The sequence below is a fragment of the Apodemus sylvaticus genome, chromosome 5, assembly GCF_947179515.1.
Source record: "Apodemus sylvaticus chromosome 5, mApoSyl1.1, whole genome shotgun sequence".
NCBI classification, from domain to species: domain Eukaryota; kingdom Metazoa; phylum Chordata; class Mammalia; order Rodentia; family Muridae; genus Apodemus; species Apodemus sylvaticus.
Window position 1 is genome coordinate 143,808,323 of NC_067476.1, and position 13,569 is coordinate 143,821,891.

Genomic DNA, 13,569 nt, shown 5'->3' on the forward strand with positions numbered 1-13,569 from the left:
AATCCCAGCCCACGGGAGGTGGAGGCAGGAAGTTGGAGGTTCTAGATAATCCTTAGCTATATAGGGAGTTTGAAACCAGCCTAGATGAAGCCCTGTCAAAAACACAACACAACACAACACAACACAACAAAACAAAACAAAACAAAACAAAACAAAAGAATCCATCTTCCCTAAGCTGTGCCCAGACCCCCTCCACTGTCTTCTCTCCTGCCCCCTCCCAGGAGCCCTCCTCTGCCTGCTATGTGCACTTGTCAGAGACAAGTCTTGGCCTTCTTCTCTGCCTTCTCCCACAGGGAGCCAGCCGGTAAGACTCTGAAGCTGTCTGTCTTAGCTTTCTGTTGTTGGGATGAACACCATAATCAAAAGCAACCTAAGGAGGAAAGGGTTTATTTTAGCTTACAGGGTAACCAAGGCAAGGACTGAAGGCCGGATTATAAAGCAGAGACCACAGGAAAATGCTGCTCAGTGGTTTCCTCCCAGGCTGACTTCCGGCAATCCTTGTCACATAGCCTGGACTGTTTCTGACTAATTTTGCCCTCACTGGACTGGGACTTCCTCCATCAACTGGCAATCAAGGAAATTCCCCATAGTTATGATCACAGGCCAATCTGATGGAAGCGATCCCTCATTCCAGGCATGTCAAGTTGCTAAGTTAGCCATCACACTGTTCCAGACCCAGTTTCTGGCCCAGCAGAAGGGAGATGCTTAGTTGATCAGCTGTCCCCTGACTGTGGCTTTAACATCTCTTTTTGCTTGCTGCATTTAGAAGACTGCACCTAGCCAGTATGTTGGGAAGGTAAAGGCATTGTGGGTTCCCCTTGGAGCCCAGAGCATCCACCCCCTGCAGCATGCCCACCTGGGCCTGCCTCCCCCGGCCCTCTGAGAAACAGAGGTAGTAAAACACAGCGGAACAGATGGCTACCTTATGAGCCAGATGAAAATGACTTCCCACCTGGGGCCACTAAAGAATCCAAGGCCCCCTTCTCTGGTTTCCTCTGAGAAGGTATCTTGAGTGATCTCGTGGGGTCATAAGCATCGCCTCTGCAGCAGAAACCCCAGGCACAAGTGGGCAGCTGCAGAAGGACGATCTTGCCTGCTCAGATCTTTAGCTCTGAAGCACCTGCATCCCCCAGACCCAATCAAGGTTGGTTTCCTTTCAATGCCCCCGCCTCCCCACAGGCTTCCTAGAGAAATCAAGGCTCTGGAAGCGGCCTGCTAAGAGGCAATACAAAACAATTGTTAAGAAAAGGCTTGAGCCAGGCGTGGTAGCACACGCCTGTAATCCCAGCACTTGTGATGCAGAGGCAGGCAGATTTCTGAGTGCAAGGCCAGTCTGGTCTACAGAGTAAGTTTCAGGACATCCAGGACTACACAGAGAAACCCTGTCTCAAAAAAACCAAACAACAGCAACAACAACAAAAAAAAAAAAAAAAAAAAAAAAAAAACAAGAAGAAGAAGAAGAAGAAGAAGAAGAAGAAGAAGAAGAAGAAGAAGAAGAAGAAGAAGAAAAGACTCCAACAAACGGAAAGAATGCTGAGTGACTGGGAAGCCATGCACTGCTAGTGGGAGCTGGTCCAGCCATTGCGGGCTGTACTAAAGAATTACCAGACTGGGCAGCTCGAGAAATGAGCAAATATTCCTCATAGTTGGAGAGGAGGGCAGATAAGATTAAGGTGCTGACAGGTCTGGTGCTCCGTGAGGGAGTCTGCCTGGTTGAAAGGTGACTCTCTTTTCTTAGCACCCTTACATGATAGAAAGCAAAGAGGCAGAAAGTCAGTCAGTCTGTCTCTTCTTGTAAGGGCACTAACTCCATGGTAGTCACGACCTACTTATCTTGCAAAGGCCCCATTTTAAGAAACCATACACATATGATTGGGGGTGCAGCTATTCTTATACCTCTCCCTCCACACTGACCTTCCTTGATCCCTCTTACCTCCTGCTTACCACCCCCATGTTGACACCCATAACAACATACACCGTCATCTGGACTTCATTATACCAGCTGAAATAAACCGTGGGGAGCAGAGGCTGTGTTGTTTAGGGATAAGGATGGGTACCGCAGACCCACCAGAATTGGCAAAGCCTTCCTCTGGTCTGTGTGGGAATGTCTGCAGAGTACACAGAAGACATCTTCCAGGATGTCTACAGCACCAGAGTGCTCCCCTACAGAGACTACCCACCAAGACTAGCCAACCCTCCTTCTCCTGCTGGACATAATAAATACTCTGAGATTCTGGGTTCTTGTGTAGTTGGTGCTTCTCCATCAGAGCCAGCATGGTCCACCTGATCTCAACCTTTCTGTACATGTGTCCGTGTGTCTGTCCTCTCTTCTTTCCTTCAAATCCCAGTCAGGTTTCCAAAACCAAGCCGTGCTGTGTGTGCCAATAAACCACTGATACAGTTAGGCCCTGAGAGCGGGACTTGTCTTGTTCACCAGTGTTGGCTTTAGTTAATACAGAATATAGAAAAGGAGGGACAGAGACTTGGAGGCAAGAGCATTAAGGTATGAGAATTGCTACCTTCTGTAGTAAGCGCTCAGCAAATGGAGAGTCCAGCTATCACAAACACTGAGGTGCTCGGAGCTCTCCAAACTGCAGTGTTTGTTAACTCTTCCTTTCCCCCAGGAAGACAGCAGGCATCGATCCACATGCCATGAACAACCAAATAATCTCTCCTAGTCCACAATTCCAGTAATGTTTGTCATTCCTACTGCAGTTCGTTGGACAGCTAATGGAGGTGCGGAACTGTGAATTGCTATTTAACTGCTTTGCCATCTCTTTCTCCTGTTTTATGTCTGCGTCCTAAACAGATTATAATTGCCTAGAGGGCAGGAAGCAGGCATTTCTGTATCCTCTGTGTCTCAGTGCAAGGCTGGTTGGGCCCTTCATGTGTACTGTTGATTTGAGTCTCCTCATTTAATCCAATGCTCCAGTCCTCCTGTGGTATGGAGCTGCCCTGGGCCATGATCCTCCTGCTTATTGCCAGCTGTAAGTGATCTCAAATGCACACACTGCACATGCTCAGCTGCCCCCGGTATCCCTGCAGACCACTCCTGCTCAGAGCACAGACACCACCATAAGAGGATTAGCCACTCTGCGCTCACTCTTTCCAGAGGCTCTGAACTGTCTGGGGACTTGAGATAATTGGAAGGTCTACAGGCTATGAAATGTCAAGTCTGGAGGTGGGAGCTCAAACCAAAGGCAATAAGAATGGACCTTTCAATAAGGGTCACCCTGAACCAAAGCGACCAGAGTTTATCATTGCTGGCTTTTTGGTGAGTTTCCGTGACAGTGTCCCATTTCAGGAAAGCCTGGGCAGGACTAAGACAAACACACACACACACACACACACACACACACACACAGGAGCAGTGAAGATGAAATGGAAAAACTCCCTGTTGGCCAGTGTTTCCTGAGTTGTAGTTACTTACGGATACAAGTTGGTCTGTGACGCCCATCCCCAAAGATATGCTGAGGTCTCAATCCCCAGAATCTCCAATGTATAATCCATTCCAGAAGTGTTGATCCAATTTTTGGAGTGTGACCCTTTTTTTGAGGCTCTTGAGAGAAGTTCCCAGGCTATAATGGAGTTATTAGGATGGGCCCTAATTTAATCAGACTGGGACCACTTAGAGGCACGTGACTTGGGCTCAACTGTGAGATAGTGGAGGCTCGAGTCCCAGAAGCCAGGAGGTGACCATCTTCAAAGGTGCATGACCTATGGACACCTAGATTTCTGATCTTCAGAACTCTGTGACAATGTATCCCCTGTAGGCTCAGAGTTTTCAAAACCTACTTTATTAGGGATTCTCAAATGCTTTCATCCTAAATCTAACTCACTATCCAAAGGTAGAGGAGAAAAGATAATAAATAGGACAAGGGGACATGGACCTATTTAGATGTAGTTCTTTAAGGTAATTCCAACCTCCATTGTCAGGAGACCAGCAGTCTAGTTCAATAGTATCAGGATAACAAACACAAATCTGTAGCAGCAGCAGCAGCAGCAGCAGCAGCAGCAGCAGCAGCATGGTCCAGCAGAAACATCCAGGCCTCTGCTGAATTGGCACACGTCAGCAGGAGCAACTAGAACCAACCAGCAGGAACACCAGGACAAGTTTTCTATCATGCCTCTTTCAACAAACTGAAGATCAACAAAGAATCCAGACCCAAGAAGCACTGCACAGCAAGCCATGCAACCCCCCACCCCCTCTCCCCATCACTGTCTGTTGAGACTTACTTATATGCTCCCCAAAACATCACCTGTCCTCTCAATCCCCTGTTGCCTTTAATCCACTTGGCGAGTGGCACCGTTACCCAGCAGCCCTAGAATATGGATGTGCTGTCCGTGTCCCTTTTCTGTAACCATAGGTGGACACAAATGACCTCACTAGGATGGGAGGGCTTCAGCTTTGATTAAAGCAATGCTGTGCGTATCAGCTGTCCTCCCTAAAGCCACCTCCCGGGTGGCCGCACAGAGAGCACCCCATTGCAAGAAAAACCATCCGAAGTACTGCCAGGCTAATGGCTCCCAGTCTGCCAAGCACTCTTCCTGGGAGAATGTTCTACGTTGCTCAGTTTTCCTGGGACTCTCCCTGCCCACCAACATGAGTCTCGTGCTCTGAGACAGAGGTTCGAGCTGCCGCTGCTTAGTGTTCAATGGTCTGGAAAGTTCCATTTTTTGTTTTCAGCAGAAAAGTGTCCCAGATGGGTGTGGCAAAGGGAAAAAAAGAGAATTCAGTCAATATGTACATTTGAGCATACACCTCAGATCAGAGGCTCTTGTGGGTACTGATGAGGCACTACATGCTTGGGGCATGTGACCCATGCCCCACTTATGCAAAAATTATATTCTAATGGCTGGGACACAGGCAATGAATGCAAATGAACATTTGATTAGAGTACAGATCAACTAAGAATCCAGACCCAAGAAGCATTGCACTGGAAGTGATGCAAGGTCCCGCACCCCTCTCCCCATCGCTGTTGAGACTTACTTATACAGCAAGGGTATAGTGCAGCTTTGATTTTAGTACTGAGACGGCCCCAGCGTCAGTCACTAGAAATGGCCTCCGAATGCTCCCACAGGCTTTGGCCCTCGCTTTCTGCACACTTCCCTGCTCTAGAGCGCCACCACACGAGCCAGGCTCACCCGGCACTTTCCTTGCCACACCCCAGGTTACTCTTCTCCTCAGACAACTCTGTCTCCTTTTACTGGCAAATGGACCTGAGAGGCCAAGGTCCAGCCAGAAAATCTCGGGATGTGCCCGGTGTTGCTGGGTGTCATTGCCTGTGGGCTTCTGAGTGGGCAGAACAAAGACACTCATGCCTCTGTGTCCGTCCGTCTCTCTGTGTGTATATGGATATGGATATTTATTTAGTAAAAACCATTCCTACCACCATTCCTGATTCCAACCCAACACTACACAGAGTTCATTCTAGTTCTCCTCTCTTATTTGCCTATTTTTGAACTCAGGGCCTCATGAGAACGAGGCAAATGCTCTACCGCTTAGCTATATCCTTCAACCCTCCTTACTTGTAACTTTTTTTCTTAGTGGAGAACCCTGGCTCTCATTCATTTTACTGAATGGGGTTCATTTTACTGAAGAGCTCAATTGCCATATTCTCATATTTACAGAGCAGAACAAACAGATCTGTGTGTGATCCTTTTAACAAACAGCCTTACATCCTCCAGTGAGAATACTGTCTTCAGGGTGTCAGCTTCCTCATCAGTAGCACGAGCTCACGTGGCATCCCTCACTGGCCGTTGAAATAACTTGAGAGCAACAGAAGGAATGTTAGCGTCATCCATCATTCACCTTGGATGGATCCTTGACTGCTTCCAACCATTTCCGGTTGGTTCCCAGACATTAATAGCCAATTGTAGTCAACTTTTGAAATTTGTTTTCTTAAGCTTATTTTTTTTTTTAATTAAATCACCCTACTTTTTAAGGAAATTGGCATTGTGGGGTTTTTTTCAATTTATCTATTGTATGTATATAAGTACTCTATCTGCATGTACACCTGTGTGTCAGAAGAGGGCTTCAGATCTGGTTATAGATGGTTGTAAGCCACCATGTGGTTGTTGGGATTTGAACTCAGGACCTCTGGATGAGCAGTCAGTGCTCTTAACCACTGAGCCTTCTCCCCACCCCAGTTCTCTATCAGAGCATGCTTGCTTAGCTGAGAGAACAGTGTTGCCTGGTAGGATATGATCCCAGTACATAGACATAGGAAGGGTGACGCTGAACCCACCTAGCCTTGGTTTGGCTGTGCAGGCCCCACTAACGTGGACAGTCACGTGACTCCTGGAAAGCCTTCTAGAAGTTGAGAGGATACTGGTGGAAGACAGTGTCACTAGCTGATCTGCGACCTTCCAAGTAGAAGCTCTGGCCTCACTGCTATGCCCACCTCCACCCTGCACCTCAGAACGGGACTGTGATTGGAGTCATAGCCTTTGGGAAAGTGACTGAATTCAAATCCGGCAATCGGGGCACCCGGTCCAATCTCACCGAACTCCAGTAGAGGAAATGCAGGTGAGCAGAGACACCAGGCTGCTTATGCCCAGGGAGACAACAGCATGAGGGACAAACAAGGAGAGCGGCCTCGGAAGAGTGGGTGCCTTCCAAGGCTTCCATCACGGTCATGGCACCCCTGCAGACCCTGAGAAGAGGGTCTCTGCATTTTGCTCTGTCTATTCTTTTGATTTGACTTCTATCTCCAGTAAATATGCACCCATGCATTATTTATGCAATTAAAATGCATATTAAGTGTCTTGTGCTTATTCTTCTGTCCTCCGACGAGTTAAGTGTGCTTCCTTATAAGTATATTCTTTTGGCCCTCCTTAGGCTGCCTCGTGGCGCCCTCTAGAGGCTTGTAGGCGGGCATGCAGCTCTTCAGTTAATCGTGCTTATTTCAATGAAGGATCCAGATTCATTCTGCCTGTTTCTGCCTGTCTTCACTCCATCTTTTCTCACATCTATTTTGTTGCTCTTTTTATGTCTTTATGGGTTGAATACGTCTTTCATTCACCTGTTTACCTCTTTTTCAGAAACGACAGTTTTCCTTTTAATTTGATCTTAGCTGAATCTCATCACTAAAAAAAGAGAGAAATTTATTTTTCCTTTATGTGTACTGAGTGTTGGCCAGCATGTATGTGTATGCACCCGTGCATGCCTGGTGTCTGTAGAGGCCAAAAGAGGGAGTCTGCTTCCCTGGGACTGGAGTTATCGAGGGTTGTGGGCTACCACGTGGGTCCTGGGAACAGGACCCAGGTCCTCTGCAAGAGCAGCCAGTGCTCTTAACCCTGGAGCCACCTCTCCAGCCCCCGGATCTCACCACTTTTGATGCAATGTGGTTTTTTTTTCTTATTTGATTTTGAACTTGCAATTTTGACATCTAGTTGTTCTCACATGGAGCTGAAGAGAGGGTGTCAAATGTTTTGGGTCTTTGGCCTTTGTGTCCTTTCTACTTTTGATTTAATTCCAGGTTGACTGTTAAGTAACATGGCGTCTGGTGTCTCTAACATGGGAATGCACTGTTCTAGTCACTGTGCTAGTCACTTGTCTCATTGCTGTGACAAAACATCCTGATAGGGAATTCTCAACTGAGGAAACTCAAATGGCCCGAAAGCACCTAAAGAAACATTCAGCATCCTTAGTTATTAGGGAAATGCAAATCAAAACAACACCGAAATTCCACCTTACACCAGTCAGAATGGCTAAGATGAAAAACTCAGGGGACAGCAGATGCTGGAGAGAATGTGGGGAAAAGGAACACTTCTCCATTGTTGGTGGGATTGCAGGCTGGTAAAACCACTTTGGAAATCAGTTTGGCGATTCCTCAGAAAATTAGACATAGTACTACCTGCTGATCCAGCTATACCACTCCTGAGCATATACCCAGAAGATGCTCCTACATGTAATAAGGACACATGCTCCACTATGCTCATTGCTGCCTTATTTATAATAGCCAGAAGCTGGAAAGAACCCAGATGTCTCTGAACGGAAGAATGGATACAGAAACTGTGGTATATATATACAACGGAGTACTATTCAGATATTAAAAACAATGAATTTATTAAATTCTTAGGCAAATGGATGGAACTAGAAAGCATCATCCTGAGTGAGGCAACCCAATCACAAAAGATCACACATGGTATGCACTCACTAATAAGGTTAGCCCAAAAGCTCAAAATAAACAAGTTACAATTCACCCAGCACAGGAGGCTCAAGAAGAACTTAAGTAAGGATGCTTTGGTTCCTCTAAGAAAGGGGACAAAATACTCGCAGGAGCAATAAGGGAGACAATGTGTGGAGCAGTGGCTGAAGTAAAGGGGAGGGGGAAATTGGGAAAGGTTTTATCATGGCAAAGACTGCCCTACCTGGGAAAACATCCTATAAACAGTCACCAAACCCCGACACTACTAAAGACGACAAGAAGTGTATACCAAAAGGAGCATGCCATGGTTGTCTCCAGAGGGGCCCTGCCAGAGACTTACAAACACAGGGGCAGATGCTAACAACCAACTATTGGACTGGGCATGGGATCCCCAATGGAGGAGCTGGAGGATGGTCCAGAGGAGTTGAAGGGGTTTACAGCCCCATGGGAAGAACAATGATTTCAGCCACCCAGATGCCCCAAGACTCCCAGGGACTGAACCATCAACCAAGGGGCACACATGGTTCCAGCCAAAAATGTGGCAGAGGAAGGCCTTATTGGGCATCAGTGGGAGGAATGGTCCTTGGTCAGGTAAAGGTTCAACAGAGGCCCCAACAAAGGGAAACTGAGGGCGGGAGGTGGAGTGTGTCAGGTGGAGGGGCATATATGTGGAGGCAGGGGAAGGGAGGAAGGGTTGGGAGTCTTTGGGAAGGGGGGAAATTGGGAAAGGTTTTACCATGGCAATGTAAATAAAGATGATATTCAATAAAACAATTAAAAACAAACCAAAAACAAAACATCCTGATAAAGGTCGCATAGAGAGAAGGGTTTCTTTTGGCTCATGGATCGAGGGTGCAGTCCTCACGGTGTAGAAGCTAGGATGTGGGCTCACAGTTCGAGGGTGTGGTCCTCGCGGGGTAGAAGCTAGGATGCCGGGAGCTTGAGGAAGCTGGTCTCATTGCATCTGCAATCAAAGCAGAGCTGAACGCTGGTGCTCAACTTATCTCCTTTCCATTCCGCCTGGTACCCCAGGATATGAAGCAGTGCTCCCCACAGGAAAAGTGAGTCTTCCCATTTAATTAACCTAATCTCGATGACCCATCACAGCCAAACCCAGAGGCTTATTTACTAGATGATTTCTCGACCCTGTCAAGTTGATAATATGCACCATAAATCACCAGAGCCCCAGTCTGCCTTATAAATGTTTCTGCGTGTGTGTGTGTGTGTGTGTGTGTGTGTGTGTGTAAAGAGTGGCCTCTGTGTGCAGGTCACTCGCCAGGACACTACCTGGACACTGGCCTGGCTGGCCGTTCAGCTCAGATCTCCAACCTGCCCTGGGACTGCAGGTCATTCTTAGTCCTTGGTCACCCTTGACCCAGTGTGGCCTGGCTGGTTTGATCATTCAGCTGGACTTATGCAAGAGTGATGTTGGTCATTTCCCTTCTCTCCCTCCTGTGCCCTGGGCGGCTGATTAGGTGAGGCCCACAGTACAGATAAAATCACAGGGGACAAATAAAATAAAATCAATAACAAAAAATAATAATAATAAATAAGGCCAGGTGGTGGTGGCCCACGCCTTTCATCCTAGCACTTAGAAGGTAGAGCTAGGCTGATCTCTGTGAGTTTGAGGCCAGCCTAGTCTATAAAGCAAGTTCCATCCAGGACAGGAGAAACCCTTTCTTGGGAAAAAAGGAATTAATTAAAATAAAATATTTTCAAAATATTTTTAAGAGTTGTCTGAATCACATAGAAGTGTCCACCTTGGTGGGCACTGTGAAATATATGCCAAGGTGTGCCTGAGTGATTGTGTCATGCAACAGATCTGGACTAGGTTTGTTAGGGCAGGGGTTGGGGGGCACTGGGAACCTGAAGAGTGGGCAGAGGTGGCAGAGCAGACAGGCGGACAGATAGGAGTGGAGCCACGAAGACAGAGAAAGAGATGGGCACACAAAAGGACAAAAGTCCTGCCTAGAGGCTGTGACCGTCCTATGTCACTGCTGCCTAACGCATGTCCCTGTCTGTAGTCACTAACAATTTGTACCCCGTGAAATCCCAAGTTTGTCCAACCTTCTTCGGTCTCTCAACACCTTCTGACTGTGGTGGCCAGATTCTGCACAGCAGGTTCTTCCTAAAGAAGTCATCATTTCCAGAAGGCTCAGAAGTGGCAGACACAGATGGTCACACATATGATGGCCAAAGATAGACACCAGCCCCTCCTGGCTGGTTTCATCCAAGGAAGCTCCCACAAAGAGTTGGGCCCATTGACTGACTCTCTGGGGCCATATATGAGACCCAGAAATTGATGACTTGCAAATGGACAAATGGTCTACAGAGCCATTGGGACCAGGTCTCAAAGCTCTGTGGATTCTAGAGATCCGGCCACCTCTCTTGACCTCTGAGGTCTCTTCACTCAATAGATCTGACAAGATTTGTTCCCTGAGCCCCAGAAAACTAGCGAGGTCAGTTGTGGCATGAAAGAGACCTGCAGTTCATGGGACTGAAAATGAGCTCAGACTTCAGGCACAGCGTAGAGACAGAAACTCGCAGGAAGCCCCCCTTCTCTTTCCCTTTGTCCCTGAGTCCCCAGGGATGCTGCAGCCACATCCGGCCTCTTTGGTTGTGGTAACAGAATAGCGGCAGCTGGTCCAGCCTCTCTTTCTTCCATTTAGCATTTAGAAAATGGGATGATGATTCTGGATAAGAAAAGTCACAAAATAAATATGTCAGAGAAAGAAGGGTGTAGAAAAGACTTTGCTCAAATGGCTCTGTGGTGTCATGTAAGTGGATTCATGGAGACCTGCGAGAAGGAAAGATGTCTACCTGTCTATGGACATTTAAAGACGTAAAGCATAATTAGCTGGCCAGGCATGATGGCACATGACTTTAGTCCCAACACTCCAGAGACAGTGTTGGTAGACCTCTATGAGTTCAAGTCCAGCCTGCACTACATAGTGAGTTCTAGGCCATAGTGAAACCTTGTCTTAAAAAACTAAAATAAGCCGGGCGGTGGTGGTGCATGCCTGTAATCCCAGCACTCTGGGAGGCAGAGGCAGGCGAATTTCTGAGTTCGAGGCCAGCCTGGTCTACAGAGTGAGTTCCAGGACAGCCAGGGCTACACAGAGAAACACTGTCTTGAAAAACCAACAAAACAAAACAAAACAAAACAAAACAAAACAAAAACAAAAACAAAAACTAAAATAAAAAATTAAAGACATAAGCAGTGTGTGATAAGGGTGATTGTCAGTGAAAGGACTGTTGGGGATATAAATTGTAAGACTTGTGGTTCCAAAGATGGCTGCTATCTAGAGAATATTAGCTATCCATCTGGACACAGAACGTTGGCTCTGTGTGTTAGAGTTGCATTTCCAGCATAAATGTGCTAGGCTAGCAGCTACGTGGCCTGGTCACAGAGACCTGCACCCACAGCCCTGTCTAGCTATGCTTTCTCCCAGCATGCACTGGAGGCAAGCAATGTCTGTCCATCTCACGCACCATTTCCCTCCAGCTGCTCCTCGAGCTCTGAGATTGGCATAAGTGTTCCCAGGGCAACGGCATGCATGAATTCTCCAACACAATGTTCAGAGAAAGCCAGACACAAAAGGCCTCATGCTGTGAGCTGCCATTTATGTAACTTTCAAAAATAGGCAATGCAATCTCTGTGGTCCGAAGTTGGGACACAGTTCCCTTAGAGTGATGACTGCGCAGACAAGGAGGAGAACCCACAGGGTACAAGTCAATCACATTTCCAGATCCCAGCAGCTATGACTGCGTGCCCACCTTATGAGAATATTTGGCGCTGTAATGCTAAGTTCCGAACATTGTGTGGCCTGGCCTGGCCAGGATCTCCCATCTGGTCTCCAGGCTGGCTTCTCGTCATTCATTCACATTTAAGCTTAGTTGTGTGTTGGTTAGCCTTTAATTCCAATGCTTGAAAGCCAGAGGGAGGTAGATTACTGTGAGATAGAGGCTAGTGTACACAGTATGACCATGTCTTACACAAATAAAATAAAAAAACTTTATTATTGGTGTGAGTGTGTGTGCACATGTGTATTTGCATGTGTGTGGTGTGTGTGTGTGTGTGTGTGTGGTGTGTTCCAGAGCTTGAACACAAGTTGTCAGATCTGTAGAGGCCTTTTGTGTCAGATCTTTTTTTCTGTTGAATCATCTCATCCATCCCCACAATTTTTACATGTTTGCATATGTTTTGCATATGTTTGCATATGGGTGCATGTGCGTGCACGAAGGCCAGACATTATCCTGAGATGTCACTCCTGAGGAGGTATCTCCCTAATTTTTTTTCTTAAAGATGGAGTCGTTTTACTGGGAATGGGGCTGATTCTAGGCCAGGCCAGGAGCCCCAGAAAGCTGCCTGTCTCTGACTCTCTGGCACTGAGATCACACTTCTCTGCCTAGAACTTTACAGGGGTTCTGTGCCTCAAACATGCAACAAACAACTTATGCTTGCATGACCAGCAAGGTCATTTCCCCAGAGCTGATCTACACATTTTTAAAAGTTCTCCTGCCCTTACACAAGGCATTCCCATAGCCTCTAATCTTTTTTGGTCTTGTTCAATTCAATGTATTTTTTGTTTTGTTTTGGTTTGGTTTGGTTTTTGGTTTTTGGAGACGGGGTTTCTCTGTGTAGCCCTGGCTGTCCTGGAACTCACTTTGTAGATCAGGCTGGCCTCGAACTCAGAAATCTGCCTGCCTCTGTCTCCCAAGTGCTGGGATTAAAGGCATGCGCCACCACCGCCTGGCTCAAGATTATTTTTTAAGACCATACCTAAAAACAAAATCGTGCATATTTAGGGGAGGGCATGAAATGTCTTGATACATATGCTATAAAGTGTTTAATCAGGGTAGATGTGGGGTAGATGTGTGTGTGTGCTGACTGGTTTTGTATCAACTTGACACAAGCTAAAGTCATCTAAGAGGAGAGACCCTTGCTTGAGAAAAGGTTTCTGTAAGATTAGACTGTAGGTAAGCCTATAGAGCTTTTTCTTAATTAACAATCGGTGGGGGAGGGTCTAGCCCGTTGTGGGGCCATCCCTGGACTGGTGGGTCTGGGTTCTATAAGAACGCAGGCTGAGCAAGCCATGGGAGCAAGCCAGTAAGCAGCTCCCTTCCGTGGCCTCTGCATCAGCTCCTGCCTCCAGTTCCTGCCCTACCTGAGTTCCTGTCCTGACTTCTTTTGATGATGAACAGTGATGTGGAAGTGTAAGCTGAATAAACCCTTTCCTCCCCACGTTGCTTTTGGCCGTGGTGTTCTTCACTGCACTGGGGACCCTAGAACAGCATGTCTACCTCCTCAAACATCCATCGTTTCTTTATGGGAGAAAAATTCAAAACATTCCTGTAATATTGAAACACTCATTAGTGTGATGAACAGCCTTCTACCCGAGTAAGAGTGCAGGTG